The 14,555-nt window shown below is 49.3% G+C and overlaps 4 non-coding genes across 4 annotated transcripts; 3 read left to right on the top strand and 1 right to left on the bottom strand.

Annotated features, from left to right (window-relative positions):
• Nucleotides 1-8,020: 8,020 nt before the first annotated feature.
• Nucleotides 8,021-8,127, bottom strand: LOC141968108 (U6 spliceosomal RNA). The gene has a single exon (XR_012634808.1). It is a non-coding gene; the product is annotated as a U6 spliceosomal RNA (small nuclear RNA).
• A 521-nt stretch (nucleotides 8,128-8,648) lies between these two features.
• On the top strand, nucleotides 8,649-8,720 carry TRNAM-CAU (transfer RNA methionine (anticodon CAU)). Its single transcript has one exon. It is a non-coding gene; the product is annotated as a tRNA-Met (tRNA).
• A 2,458-nt stretch (nucleotides 8,721-11,178) lies between these two features.
• TRNAQ-CUG (transfer RNA glutamine (anticodon CUG)) lies at nucleotides 11,179-11,250 on the top strand. The gene has a single exon. It is a non-coding gene; the product is annotated as a tRNA-Gln (tRNA).
• Nucleotides 11,251-13,147: 1,897 nt separating this feature from the next.
• TRNAQ-UUG (transfer RNA glutamine (anticodon UUG)) lies at nucleotides 13,148-13,219 on the top strand. Its single transcript has one exon. It is a non-coding gene; the product is annotated as a tRNA-Gln (tRNA).
• Nucleotides 13,220-14,555: the final 1,336 nt, after the last annotated feature.

Consider the following 14,555-nt stretch of genomic DNA (forward strand, 5'->3'; position numbering starts at 1 on the left):
TGGTAATGACATTGTAAGCCTAGAAATAAAGAAAAGAATTAGCGAGATGTAGCTCAGAGCAACAGATCATATCTCAGTGTTCTGAATCATCACTGCAGAAGCGGACTGCTAGGCACGTAAGCTCCTCACTCCCACGAATTTAAGGACCAGAACGCTCTAAATGGAAGCGACTCACAGCAGGCGCGGCCCACGCCGCCCCAAGAGGCGAGAGCCCGCCGGCCGATGTGGCGCAGCCCCGCACCGAGGGCTCCCGGCCGCGCTGCCCGACCCCGCCCGCGCCCGGGCTGAAGGCGGGCGCAGTGGCACCCGCCCGTGCCGCCCCGTCTCTCCCCAGCGGCGGCTGGGAACGCGGCCGGTTCCAATCAGGCGACGGGCCCGGGGGCAGCCCCGCCTGACGCCGCCCCTGAGGGGGACACCCCCTCCCGTCCCCAGGCCCGGTGCCCCCGCGAGCAGCCGCCGGGGTCACTCACTCACTCACCCGCCGCCACCGGCCGCGACCGAGATAAACAAGGGGCACGTGACGGCGGGGGGCGGCGCGGGCTGATGACGCACAGCCCACGTGAGCGCGCGCCGCGCCCCGCCGCTCCCCCGCCTGCCTGGGGCCGCGCCCCGGGACTGAGGCACCGGGAACTCACCGGGTTCGTGTGCCCCGCCAGCCCCGGGCGGGCCCCGCCAGCCCGCAGGTCCCCCGCGGGAAGAGGCCTCGTTGAGTGTTCTTGTCTGGGTGGGACTGCCAAGGGCGAGCACCAGTTGTAAGGAGACGGGTTAAAAACCCATTTGCAGCGTTAAACCGTGCAAGTAACTACAGCCGCAGTGCTGAAAGAACATTGAGGGCTGCGGAGGTAGAAACTAGGGTCTGCAAGTTACTGAAGCTGAGAGGCATCAGGTAACATTTTTTTAATGTTCATTTAATGACCAACTAAAGTAAATCTGTTACAGACAACAAAACCACGCGTTTTCCAAGCAACAGTTCCCAGTGTGAATTGCAAAAATACTCTATAATTTTACCTTCTGAAAGGCCAGATTTAGAGACAAGACTAGAATCCTCATCTGAAGAGCATAAAGTGTTTGTAATTTGACTTACCTTGAAAGGGAAATGCTAAGTCAGTGACACAAGGAAAAAGAAAATGCAAGGAAAACTTGGAATCCACGTGGTCACAAAGTATTATAATAGCACCGTACATCTTAAAGTAATAACACTGCATACTACCTCCTGGCACCTCCACACTTCTGCCTACATATACTGCATTTTTAAACAAATAACTAAAACCGTGGACTAAGTAGGTACCCATATTCATGGACAATTTTATCCAAACCATGAGAGGGACAATTCCTGCCAATTTATTTTTTATTATGTCTACTGTCAGTTTTGGTAGACTCACAGTAACCAAGTAAACAAGTTAGCTTAAGAACTAGTAGATGACTGGGGGCTTATAGAAACATTCATTTGCACCTGCTGAATCATGGAAACAGACTATTTTGTCTGGTTTTTGCCCAACATTTACATAATTTGGAAATAAAGAACTGAAGAAAAAGAGCCATCACATCCTGAAATACACTTCACCATCTTTTATCATTTACAACAAGACTATGCAAGCAGGTTTTCATGACACATGTCAGTGTGTGTAGAGAAGTTTTTAAAGAATTATTGTAGCATAATTATACGTGCACAAATTCTCAGTGATACATGTATATAATTTCTTGTATTTTACCCTTTTCAGTTCAATATAAGATAATTCCTCCTCTATCGCCATTATTTCTGTAAAACACATACTTGGTCATGCTGTTTCCAGGTAAATAGGGCTATTTAAGAGGCTTTTCATCCTTATTTCTTCTGATTGCTTTCACAAATACAGTTGTTGTCTGTATGAGTAGATTCACATCCCAAATAATGGAACTGTGTTAACCATTAAAAGTTCTTGTGTGCTTATAAGTTCCTGTTTATCTTGAAATCACAAAGCTGCTAGAAGTGAGGGGCTACTAACAACACTGACTTCTACCAAGTAATTTTGAAAGAAAATATGCCGTGACTCACCTTTTATGATAAGTTAGTAAATTAAGCTAGCTACTGCTGTTATGCATGCAGGTAAAGTTAAAAATAGCATTTAAAATAAAGTGCATGTCTGTGTTCTTAATAATGAATTAATAGATAAGAAAAAATCAAGGCTTTTAAGTTAATGTATCTTGCCGTATTTGTGGTTTTTTTCTGTTCCTCTCATTAAGGAGCTCTGCTAGCCAGTATTAATTTCTCCTGCTTCAGCTGATTCTGGCTGTGTGATAGACACACCAAGAGAATGCTTTTAATCCCACTGATATTTATATTAATGTTGATTTTACCATTTGGACATCCGTATCAGTAAGGTTAGTATTTTGCCTCTGAACTGTTTCACACAAGACCTTTAATAAACATGCATTCCTAGTACAGTGAAGTGTAGGTTATAAAGCAGCAGCTGCCACTTAGGAATGACATTTCAAAGCAAATACGCCAGGCTCAGCAAAGGTTAAAGTTCAGTTTCCTCCACAGCAATGCGAAGAAATGTAACTGAGGGCACCAGGTGCAGCACACTGCCTCCTCCTGAACGGCAACTGCAGCCGTGCAGGAAAGAATTTCGGAGGTTTATATAGATCACAGCCATCTCTCTGCTACACTACTTCAAGTCACTCTCTCCTCTTACCATCAACTTCTCACAGAAAATCCTGGCTATACCTTTCTGCTGCTAAGTATTTTACTGTACTTCATTAGTTTCCAGAACAATATCTTTGAGCTCCTGCATATTTAGCTTCCAGATAAAAGCATAGCAATAATGCACCTTACAAACTTGTGAAGCTTACTGTCTCCTAAAGCATATAATTTTAAGTATAAAATGTCCTATGTTGCTACAAGAGTAATCAGTAAACCCAGCAATATGTTTAAATACCCAATTTATTTCATGTTTTATATATATTTGTGAGGTGCCATTGAGAAACTGCTCCCTGGAAATGCTAATGCAAACTTCTTCATACAGTAAGTACTTTATCTATGTAATAGAATAAAAACCACACAGAGACCAAGTTTATCTATTTAAGTACCCTTTTTCCAGAATGCATGGGGATGCTTGACCCTTTAGCTGGTATATTTTCCCAGTTTCTGGTTATCAGTGATTTAAGGACTTTGAAGATGAGCATGAATCCAAACCATTACCTTAGGCAGGCATGGAAAGACCCATACTCGATTAACTGAATCCATTTTAGACCCCACTTAATATTTTGGGCTTAATAATATCCCACCATAGTGATTCTTCACTTTGGTTTTTGAGCCATTTTTTATGAAAGTGTTATTCCTAGACAAAAGTGATTTATGACACGCCTATATTTCCATGTTCCAGTGCAATACTGATACCCCATTAAAAAATACAGCACAGCAGTGATATTAATTAGTCCCCCATAAAGACCAACTCTCTCATCATCAATAGCTGTAACCAGTCTGTTTCCCTTCTAACCTGAAATAGATTCAATGGCAACTTTTTAATAGAGAGCAAAGAATAAAGTTAAAAACCACAAGGTTTATCATCACACAATTCATCCCAGCAAGAGCCTTTGCCAGTGTTAAAATCCTTAATGCTTTGAAAACAACCCAATTTATTAAGAACAGAACACAAAAGATAGTTTGACACAAAGGTTTGAGATGTAGACTTTAAGACAGCATGCTCATTTTCAAAATTGAGCTCCCAGTCATTTGAGCCTTCATGATATAAACCAGTAGCTACTCTATTCTAAGAGATTTTCAGAACAATTAGCTGTATAGAAGTCTAGCAAGACCTGCATTCTCATTGCATCTTGATCTGTGTAAACCAAGTAATATAAAAGTAGAATTTCTTAAGTTTATTGATCACTGATGAGGATGATTCATCACATTTAAATTCTTTCACATGATCTTCCTATCTTCAGTCTTTTATCTAAGTTATCATATATGCAAAGAATAACTGTTACATTAAAAAGTAAATTATGCTGGGTAGTACCTAACATGCAGTAAAAACTTTCATGCAGAAAACATAAGGTAAAAAAAAACAGTTGAAAGGAACAGTCAAACAAGCCGAGTAACCAAACCAGTAAACTAGTGTATTTTCACTAGAGAAAGAGCATCTCTAACAATATATTTGCTTTGTATTTCCTATTTTTACTTTCTCCCCCTCACCATCTGCTTCTGTTCTTTTTCTTCCAAAAAGTATCCACTTCATTTAGCTTCAATCACCCCATCGCAGAATTCAGACTGAATAGAAACAAAATTCCCAATACGAAAGCCCAAACAGCACTACCTTTTCATAAAAGCCCCTCTAAAAAGAACTCTTTTTTCTTACAATAATTTACATTTTTAAGAGAAACAGTCCATATTGATGCAATGCTTGGCTACACACATCCTCTAAACAAAGGAACTTGAGGTTTTTGGTCATCAGTACTTTTGGATTGTACCTTTGCCTTCAGTGCTGCCATTTTTGCCAAATCTTCCCCTGTTCTTTTGGTAGCCAGTACTGAATCCCACAAGAGTGAGACATTGTAGTGTGGGAAAGAAGGTGAATTACAGAACACTCAAGAGTTTCAGCTACTTTCAGTATTCTTCAGCAAGAACTACTCCTTCCATCATGGAAGGCACCTGAGCAACACTCAAATGGATCACTTTCTCTAGGAAAAATCAGAATACAAAAGGTCCTTAGGAGTTAGCAGCACCCATGGCACAGCTCCCTGGGGGTCCCCATGCTCCCTGGCAGGCTGCAGCTGATGTGGATGGGCTGTACTGACCCAGCAGCACCGAAGGTTTGGAGGCAGCTCTGGTGACAAGGGCTGGGAACTGCCAGAGCCCCGACTGGGGGCAACCTGGGCCCCCCGAATCCCACCAGTCAGGACAAGCATCGTCAGTTAATTTCTTTGCAAGCAGCTGAAGTTCAAACACACACTTTTTTTTTGCTGTTTTTATAACAGTTCTAACTAAATCTAAAGGTAGTATTTACTGCACAATGTCTTTTAATGCTGACACACTGATGGTTAGATGGAGTAGAGCCCCACTTGTGTCAAAACACAAACAGAGCAGAATCTGAAGCACAGGTCTGATGGGGAGAGGCTGAGGGAACTGGGGGGGGTTAGTCTGGAGGAGGCTGAGAGGGGACCTCATCGCCCTCTACATCTCCCTGACAGGAGGGTGCAGAGAGGGGGGATGAGTCTCTGGAGCCAAGGACCCAGCGCCAGGCCCCGAGGGAATGGCCTCAAGCTGCCCAGGGCAGGGTCAGGCTGGCTCTGAGGAAGGATTTCTGTGCAGAAGGGGCTGTTGGGCGTTGGAATGGGCTGCCCAGGGCAGGGGGGGAGTCCCCATCCCTGGAGGGGTTGAAGAGTCGGGCTGAGCCAGCGCTGAGGGATCTGGCGGAGTTGGGAACGGTCAGGGTGAGGTTCATGGTTGGATTGGAAGAGCTTCAAGGGCTTTTCCAACCCAGATGATTCTGTGAGATTACGTGGTTAACTCTGCTGATAACATTTAGCTGGAAATCTACCCCAAGAGTCACAGAACTACCACTTCTGGTGAAAAACTTAAGATAGCAAGACAGCTTGCTTTGCTGAAGAAGACTTACATGAAAAAAAGAAACATTTTTGGGAAAAAATCCTCACAAGGACGCTCAGCGGGGCCTGGAGATCGCAGCTCCGCCGTCCCCCAAACCCGAGGGGACGGCAGCCGCGCACCGAGACCCGCTCCCCAGACCCACGGCGCCCGGCGGGGGCAGCACGGGGAGCCCCGGGCCGGGACTGAGCAGCGCGGCGCGCGCCCGGGGAAGGCCGCGCCCCCTCCACGTGACCCGGGAGCGGGCGCCGCGCTGATGACGCCGCATGGGGCGGGCGGGGCCCGGCGCGTGCTCCCCGGCCCCGGCCCGCCGAGGCTGTGCCGCTGGACGGCGGGCGCGTCCTCAGGGCGGGGACTGCCCCGCGCTCGGCGGGCACCGGGATCCGTCCCCCGAAACGGGTCTCCCCAGCAGGGCCCCTCGCTCCCAGGGGTGTTCTGCTGGTTAAGGACACCAATTAAACCCAGACACCAGAGTGAAAGGAGCAGGCGTGTTTTGCTGGTGATAACCAAATAATGGAGTAGTACGGAAAACGTGCAGCAAGAAAAGGCAGAATAATGCACCTAAAGCATCAAATAGGAAAATACAGGGTAATGCATCAAATCATTACTGCCTGAGAGAGAGAATAGCGATTAAGAAAGATCCCTCACCCCTTGCACCCGTTCCATCCCCCAGCCCCGCAGTGGCTGGGCAGCCCCGGTTACAGCGAGGATCTGCAGAGCCTGTCCTGGGCAGTGGGAAATCCTACGCGGTGCCTCCACCCGTAGGTGAGGCCTCCAGAGTCACTGTGGGTGGGCCCAGCCTTATATACTCCAAAATCAGCAAGCCAGAATAGCTGGCACCTTTGTTTTGAGTGGAAAGTTTCTCGTTTCATTCTCCTGTTGGATTCCACCCAAAGCCTGGTCAGAGCTCGGGGGGGAACCAAGGGAGTTTCTAACAAGGCCAAATACTTGGGTCCTCAGCCTTGTTCAAGGAAAGTTGGATACATTCTCTCCTCACTACTGATTATATTCTGTCTAAGCTGGGTCTCTCAGTAGCGAGTTTACATAATGACTACATGCTAAGGTAGCAGCTTTGTCTCGGGGCCTGTTGTTCAGGCTTCGGTATTCCAATGCTTCAGCACTTTCTACCTCAGCATAAGTGGTTGTTATAGCTTAGTACAATACCTACTAGCACAATGGTTATCAGTTATAAAATATACAGGATTCATGTATATTCTCTGGCTTGGGCCAGTTGTCCAAACCTCAGCACTTCACAGGGTCAGAGAGGGAACAGCAGAGGGGCCGCAGGTGACGGGGCAGAAATGACTGATGTGAATTTTGCAGGTGATGCATAAGAAATATACTGATCTGCCAAGATAATTCAGCAATAGGGGTGTGAGGAGATGGAGACACAGATTCTGTGTACTGTAACACTGAGAATTTACACTATCTTCAGAGCTGTGTCATTGAGCACACGCTAGGCTGCATTATAGTTGGTTACAATGTACGGTGCGCTCTAGTCTATACACTGATTGGCTAAGCTGAAAGAGTAACTCTAACATCGACATCCTGGTTATCGGTTCTTTAGTTCTGCAACTCTGCATTTTCTTGTTGCACAGCTGCCAACTTTCTTCAATTGTTCTTTATTCTTCAATCAGGGTCATAGTTTGAGCCGAGATGTCCATTTTCTATCAAAAAACCCTCCACAGGGATGTATGTTCCTACTCTGTGTCTGTATTCACTCCGTGAGGCAGATGGGACAAGACTTTCAATTATTTACAAATAGTATTGGGAGCATATGTGCAAAGTTGTTGTGGAGAGTGATGGTTTTTCTCACTCGCAGCATGAGCTGAGTCAGAACTGAGTCCAGTAATGGGCTGTAATGGTAGAAGGAGTGGGAAACAATGCTCTGCAGTCAAATGTGTGCCACGCAACGATCAGGAGAGCCTGTTGGCGCAGGACCCGTGTCCAGAGGAAACGAGGGAGTGAGGAGAGCAGATGAAAGGTGGGAAACAGAACAGGAGAAGCTAAAATAAAAAAAGGTACTGGCCAGTGGCAATACTAGAAGTTAAGTCCTAAAGAAGTCCCTGGAGGGCCGGGAAAGCTCCTGACAGACTTTGTGAGTTATTTCTCTGCAGCAAGCATAGTACATTTGGTAAGCAGTATCACTGTCAGTGCGTGTGCTGAAGAAAACTTCTGGCCAGCTTCTGTGTCTAACCCTGAGCCTCCGAATCTCAGCTTGAGGAGAACAAGTCCCAGGTCTGAGGCAGGTGGGACCGCAGAGGGGCTCTGGTGCAGTTCCCACCCTGTGCCTCTGGGGCAGGGGGTGCCCTGGGAAGGCGGGAGTGTGAGGGGGTGAGGCAGTGATGGCGGCCGTCCCCGGCATTCTGACGGTGTCTGCGGGGCTCCCAGGGCCTGGCTGGGCGTCTGGGGCGAGGATAAGCGTGGGGGGGTGAAAAAAATATGGAACGCTTCACGAATTTGCGTGTCATCCTTGCGCAGGGGCCATGCTAATCTTCTCTGTATCGTTCCAATTTTAGTATATGTGCTGCCGAAGCGAGCACGAACCCTCCTGCCCCTCCTCTGGTATTTAAATCCCCGGGGTGGGAGCCCAGTGAGGACAGGGTGACCTTCCCCCGGGAGGTGGCCGCCGCCCGCTAGCGCAGGCTGCGCACAGCGCTCCGGCCTCACGGCGATGCCGGGGCTGCGCGGGGGGGTCTCGGGGGCCGGGCAGAGCGCGCAGCGGTGGCCCCTCTTTATGCAAATACGCGCAAAGCACGCTGGGGCGGGGGCGGTCCGCGCGCTCTGGCGCCCGGGGCCCGCGGTGGCCTCGGCGGAGTGTCGGCGGCGCTGCGCTGCGCGGGGGGTGGCGCCGTGCGGGGGCCTGGCCACGGAGCCGTTCCTGAAGAATACTTCCCGGAGGACTTTGAGGGCAGCAGCAGTCAGTAGCCGTGCTGCTCTCGGTGGCCGTGAGCGGGCAGGTTTTACCCACGCCGGTGTGGCGGCGGGCCGCGGGGCCGTGGGCCGGGCTGGCGCCGCCGAGCGGATCATGCTAGGGCCGGCGGCGCAGCGGGCCCCGCGGAGCAGCAGAGTGGCGCAGCGGAAGCGTGCTGGGCCCATAACCCAGAGGTCGATGGATCGAAACCATCCTCTGCTAGCTGAGGTTTTTTTCCTCTTTTTTTCCCCCTTCCCCCGCGCGGGACGGTCCGGTCCCGGTAGCCCCGGAGCGCTGGCGGTTCCGTGTCACGGGGAGCAGCAACCGACGGCTCCGTCTGCACTGTCGTTCAGTTCTGGGTGTGGGTTGGTTAGGGTTGCGAGGACAGTTGTTTTTCTTAAACTGTTTTGACAACGTGTAGCGTAGTGCGTGCGAGCAGAGGGAGGACAGACGGTACGGTGCTTGCAACCTCTTCTAGCACGGTTTGAGGGTGTAGAATCACGGAACGGTTTGGGTTGGAAGGGACCTTAAAGATCATCCAGTCCCACCCCCTGCCCCGGGCAGGGACACCTTCCACTAGCCCAGGTTGCCCAAAGCCCCGTCCAACCTGGCCTTGAACCTTCCAGGGAGGGGGCAGCCACAGCTCCTCTGGGCAACCTGTGCCAGGGCCTCACCACCCCCATTGTAAAATATTTCTTCCTTATGTCTAGTCTGGATCTACCCTCCTTTAGTTTAAAACCATCACCTCTTGTCCTATCACAACAGGCCCCACTAAAAAGTCTGTCCCCATTTTTCTTACAAGCTCCTTTCAGCCCTGGGAGGCCGCTCTAAGGTCTCCCCGGAGCCTTCTCTTCTCCAGCTGAACCCCCAACTCTCTCCTCATAAGGGAGGTGCTCCAGCCCTCTGATCATTTCTGTGGCCCCTTCTGGGCCCACTCCAACAGCTCCATGCCTTTAATGATGCATAAAAAGCTTGTAGCATACATTTGTAGTTTTTCCATGTCTTGATTGTTTAAATTAAACGTTCTGTTACCTATTATACTGGTCAATTAATACCAAGAGAGGAAACAATCTGGCAAACTAAAATGATAGTTGTGACAATGGACCCTGCTTCTTCTCAAATATACCAAGCAAATAGCCCAAAATGCATGAAAGCAAAATGAGTATACAAATGTGAAGTAACAAATTGTTTTGCTGATAAGGGATACCAATTAAACTCAGATACCAGAGTGAAAAGAGCAGGCGTATTTTACTAGAAATAACTAAATCATATCACAGAATAATACAGAAAACATGCAGTAAAAAAAGGCAGAAAAATTCACCTAAAGCAACAAATAGGAAAATACAGGGTAATGCATCAAATCATTACTGCCTGAGAGAGAGAATAGCGATTAAGAAAGATCCCTCACCCCTTGCACCCGTTCCATCCCCCAGCCCCGCAGTGGCTGGGCAGCCCCGGTTACAGCGAGGATCTGCAGAGCCTGTCCTGGGCAGTGGGAAATCCTACGCGGTGCCTCCACCCGTAGGTGAGGCCTCCAGAGTCACTGTGGGCGGGCCCAGCCTTATATACTCCAAAATCAGCAAGCCAGAGTAGCTGGCACCTTTGTTTTAACCAGAAATATTTGGTTTCAATCTCACATGAGATTCCTCCAGAGCCTGGCCAGGGCTCAGGGGAGAAGGTAAGGGAGTCTCTCTGCTTATCTAATTGGATTAGGCACAGGGTCTCCCATCAGGCCACAGAACAGTCTCTACGATGTTATTTTATCCACACACAAAGAAAGGTAAATGTACATCCAAGACAGCTACAACTTCCAGACGTATTTCACTAATGGTTACACACTGAGTTAGCAGCTTCGGCTCAGGGCCTGTTCAGGCTTCAATACTCCCACTTTTTACATCAGAATAGGTGGTTTGTTACGACTTAGTACAATACCTACTAGCACAATGGTTATCAGTTATAAAATGTACAGGATTCATCTATAGGTCAGCTCTGGCTGGGGCGGGTTGCCCAAGCCTCAGCACTTCACAAGTGCACACGCTTTCGGTACCGTCTGCACTACAGACGCCTCAGCACACACGGTACTGGGAGTCTGTGTTCAAGCTTGATCCGAGAAGGGGGTTTGCAATCGTGTTTTATCACAGAATCACAGAAAAGGTTGGAAAAGACCTTGAAGCTCCTCCAGTCCAACCATCAACCCAACATTGACTGTTCCCGAGTTCGCCAGATCCCTCAGCACTGGCTCAGCCCGACTCTCCAACCCCTCCAGCGATGGGGACTCCCCCCCTGCCCTGGGCAGCCCATTCCAACGCCCAACAGCCCCTTCTGCACAGAAATCCTTCCTCAGAGCCAGCCTGACCCTGCCCTGGGCAGCTTGAGGCCATTCCCTCGGGGCCTGGCGCTGGGTCCTTGGCTCCAGAGACTCATCCCCCCTCTCTGCCCCCTCCTGTCAGGGGGTTGCAGAGGGCCAGGAGGTCTCCCCTCAGCCTCCTCCACACTAACCAGCTCATGCTGAGGCGCCTCTACACGTGCCTTTTTTTCCCGCCGTAAGATGCTGCGATAAGGGCCCGGCGGAGCCGCCCCGCGGGGTGAACGCGCGGAGCCCCCGGCAGCGGCGGGTCGGTCCCCGCGTCCCTGCGCGCCCCCGCCCTCAAGTGGGGCGGCTCGGCGGGCCCGCCCGGGCGGTTCCATGGTGTAATGGTTAGCACTCTGGACTCTGAATCCAGCGATCCGAGTTCAAATCTCGGTGGAACCTAAAGGTTTTGCTCCGGGGCAGGTTTCCTCACCCAGCACTGACCCTGCAAAGGAAGTTCAAGGGAACGTTACTGTTTTTCACGGGCTTTTGGAATGCCATCAACTGATGACATGCTCTGCCACCTGAGAAACAAAGAGAAGCAGACCACAGAATTTTCCTGGTGGTTTTTTCCCCATATTTATTATTTTTTGCATCTAGGGGGTTAGTACTTTCTTTCACGAATTACCTGAAGACTTTCAGACGTGTCATAATCAAAGGAAGAAATTCCTTACTGGGACAGTGATGAGACTCTGACACAGGCTGCCCAGAGAAGCTGCAGCTGCCCCCTCCCTTGCAGGGTTCAAGAACAGGTTGGATGGGGCTTTGGGCAACCTGGGCTGGTGGAAGGTGTCCTGGCCTGTGGCCTGTGGCAGGGACGTTGGAACTAGGTGATCTTTAAAGTCCCTTGAAACAAAGAGATTCACTCCACAGTCAGGATTGAGTATAACCCTTCAGCAGGGATTCTCTTTTTGCAGTGCTGGGCAGCACTGGGGATCACTCCATGGTAAATGCCACACTTACTATCAAAACTTTCTGACTAATATACACAAAAAGCACACATATGCATTAGATTTCTTAGAAAAGGCATTCTTATGCTAATGGATTCTTAGAATTCATTTACTAGTCTGACCATGCATAGTAAAAATAGAGTGAGGGTCTTCTCCCCTCCTTAGGGGTCCACACAGCCTTTCTCACACTGTCCCTTAGTGAACTTTACATTTCTAGTGTCCATACATGGTCACAGAGTTACTTCATCTGTCCTCCAGCTCCTGTTTGTTCCAGCTCTCAGCACTTATCTTGACACTGGTGTCTTCTTAGGCCCTCATTTTCTTTAGGTTCCTGCTATTAGGGATGTAGTCAGGGAGTTTTTCAGTCTGTCCAAAGTCTGTCTTATCTTTACTAGGCAAGGAGTTAAAGGTTTTAAAAGATCTTACAAGTGGGTAACTGGGTAACAACTACAGAGCGTAGTTAAGAAAAACTATAAATGAAATTATATACATTACAGTAAAATACAGGAAAAAAGAAAAGCTAGTAAAACATTCTAGCGTTAAAACTAGATGTCTTATTTTACAGGTCCCTGTACACTAGCTATTTCAAGTATACTTGTAGCAGCTTCCCTTCATCCTTCCAACCCAAACCATTTTGTGATTCTGTGATACTGAAATGTGATTCTTTCTATTTCTACACCATGAACAACCTTCATGGACACACAAATTCTAACTCATGCCTCAGAAAAGCACGAGGCCAGCTGCTGAACTCCAGCGCACACCTGAGGGTTTGGTTTATGTATCTGACAGAATTTACCTGACACAGCTCGTGTTTGCTTTCTGACATTGCCTCTTTGCGATCATTATACCATGAAAAGCAGGAATATCGCAGGAAGGCAGAATAAACACGGTGGTTTGGGCCACATGAGGCCGCTGGGCAGGCCCAAGGCCCCCGGGCAGGCCCAAGGCCCTGTGCAGGCCCCAGGCCCCCAGGCAGGCCCCCGGGCAGGCCCCAGGCCCCTGGGCAGGCCCTCAGGCCGGCCCAAGGCCCCGGGCAGGCCCCCAGGCAGGCTCAAGGCCCCCGGGCAGGCCCAAGGCCCCTGGCAGGCCCCAGGCCCCCGGGCAGGCCCCAGGCCGGCCCCCAGGCAGGCCCCAGGCCCCAGGTAGGCCCCAGGCCCCAGGCAGGCCCCAGGCAGGCCCCAGGCCCCAGGTAGGCCCCAGGCCCCAGGCAGGCCCCAGGTAGGCCCCAGGCCCCAGGTAGGCCCCAGGCCCCAGGCAGGCCCCAGGTAGGCCCCAGGCCCCAGGTAGGCCCCAGGCCCCGGTTGCTGCGGTTTGATTCTGCGGCCGCGCGGAGGCGAGTGCCGCCACGCGGTTCTATGGTGTAATGGTTAGCACTCTGGACTTTGAATCCAGCGATCCGAGTTCAAATCTCGGTAGAACCTGCCGCTCCGGCCTCGCTTTTACCGGGCCGAGCCGGGCTGGGTATTCCCCAGGGTGCGGCACGGACCCGCCTCCCGAGAGGGAATAACGGCGCGGAGGTGTGCTCGGCCGGGACAGCAGGTCCCGGGAGCCCTCACGGGGCACCCCAGGGAGGCACAAACCGCCGGGTGAAGGCGCGGGGTGTGGACCAAAACGGGGTGAAACCCCGAGGAGCCGAATGCCAAAGGGCGATCCGTCGTGGCCTGAACTAGGTCACACTGATTCTGTGACCCAAACAGCCAGACATTCGACGAAATGATTAAATGAGACTTAAATTTTTAAATAGTTCTTACTACAATTTAATTAGGTCTTTGCGTATTACCACTGGTTTATATACATTTTAAGTATTTTTTGAGGAGTCATTCACACTGAGGAAAACCTGATTTTCATCAGATAAATGTTCAGGATTTGGACATTATTTTTCAGGTGCACCCAGTATTCACTTGGAAGATAGGGACAGAACGGATTGAGCACGGATTGAGCTCACTACAATTTAAATGGATATTACCTCTGCTTTGCTGACACAAACCCTCATGATTTATTTCCCAAGATTAGCTAAGGGCATCTTAACATCTTGGCTCCCCTCCTCAAAACCTGTCCTTACTACTCATTTGTTCACACAGGAACATCTCTGTTCTGCCTCAAAGTGAAGATCAGCTCCTCTTCCTTTTCTCTGGCCAGGTAACCATTCCTTTACCATCCCATGGAAAACAAACAGACCACCTTCAAGCCTCATTATTATGTTGTGGAAGTTCAGGTCCTAACCGTTCAAGGGAATTTATGGAAATGTTTGCTAAACTCATTAAAAGAAATTTTTGCACAATCTGTTGATGAAAAACTATGTCTCTCCCTCAGGGCTAATTTTCATCATTCCCCCCCCTCCTTGCCTTTATAAATATCAGGCTGCACACAAACAAGTATCTTTACTGTTCCTGTGCACCAGCATTTTAACTGTTTACAGTAAACTTGTGTGTAACTAGTCAACCCCCATCGACTGGCTTCATCCAGCAAGGTTGTTCTTCCCAGGGAAGAGAGCTATAAAGCCACTACCTACTTGTCTGCCTTGCAACAATTCAATATATTATTTCACAATTATAGAGAGCAAATGACCATTTCCTACTGCTATTCAGCAATGTTCTCCTTCCCTTTATCACAGTTTGAAGTGTAGCTGTAAATTCAGAACGCTCATAAAGAGCTGACATAGCATTTACTAAGTGTTCATATTGAATTCACTAAGCTAGCACAAGTGTTAAAACAAAGGGTACTTAAACTTTTATATGGAATGAGACAGAATCAGTA

This window comes from Athene noctua, chromosome 18 (assembly GCF_965140245.1).
Source record: "Athene noctua chromosome 18, bAthNoc1.hap1.1, whole genome shotgun sequence".
Lineage (NCBI taxonomy): Eukaryota > Metazoa > Chordata > Aves > Strigiformes > Strigidae > Athene > Athene noctua.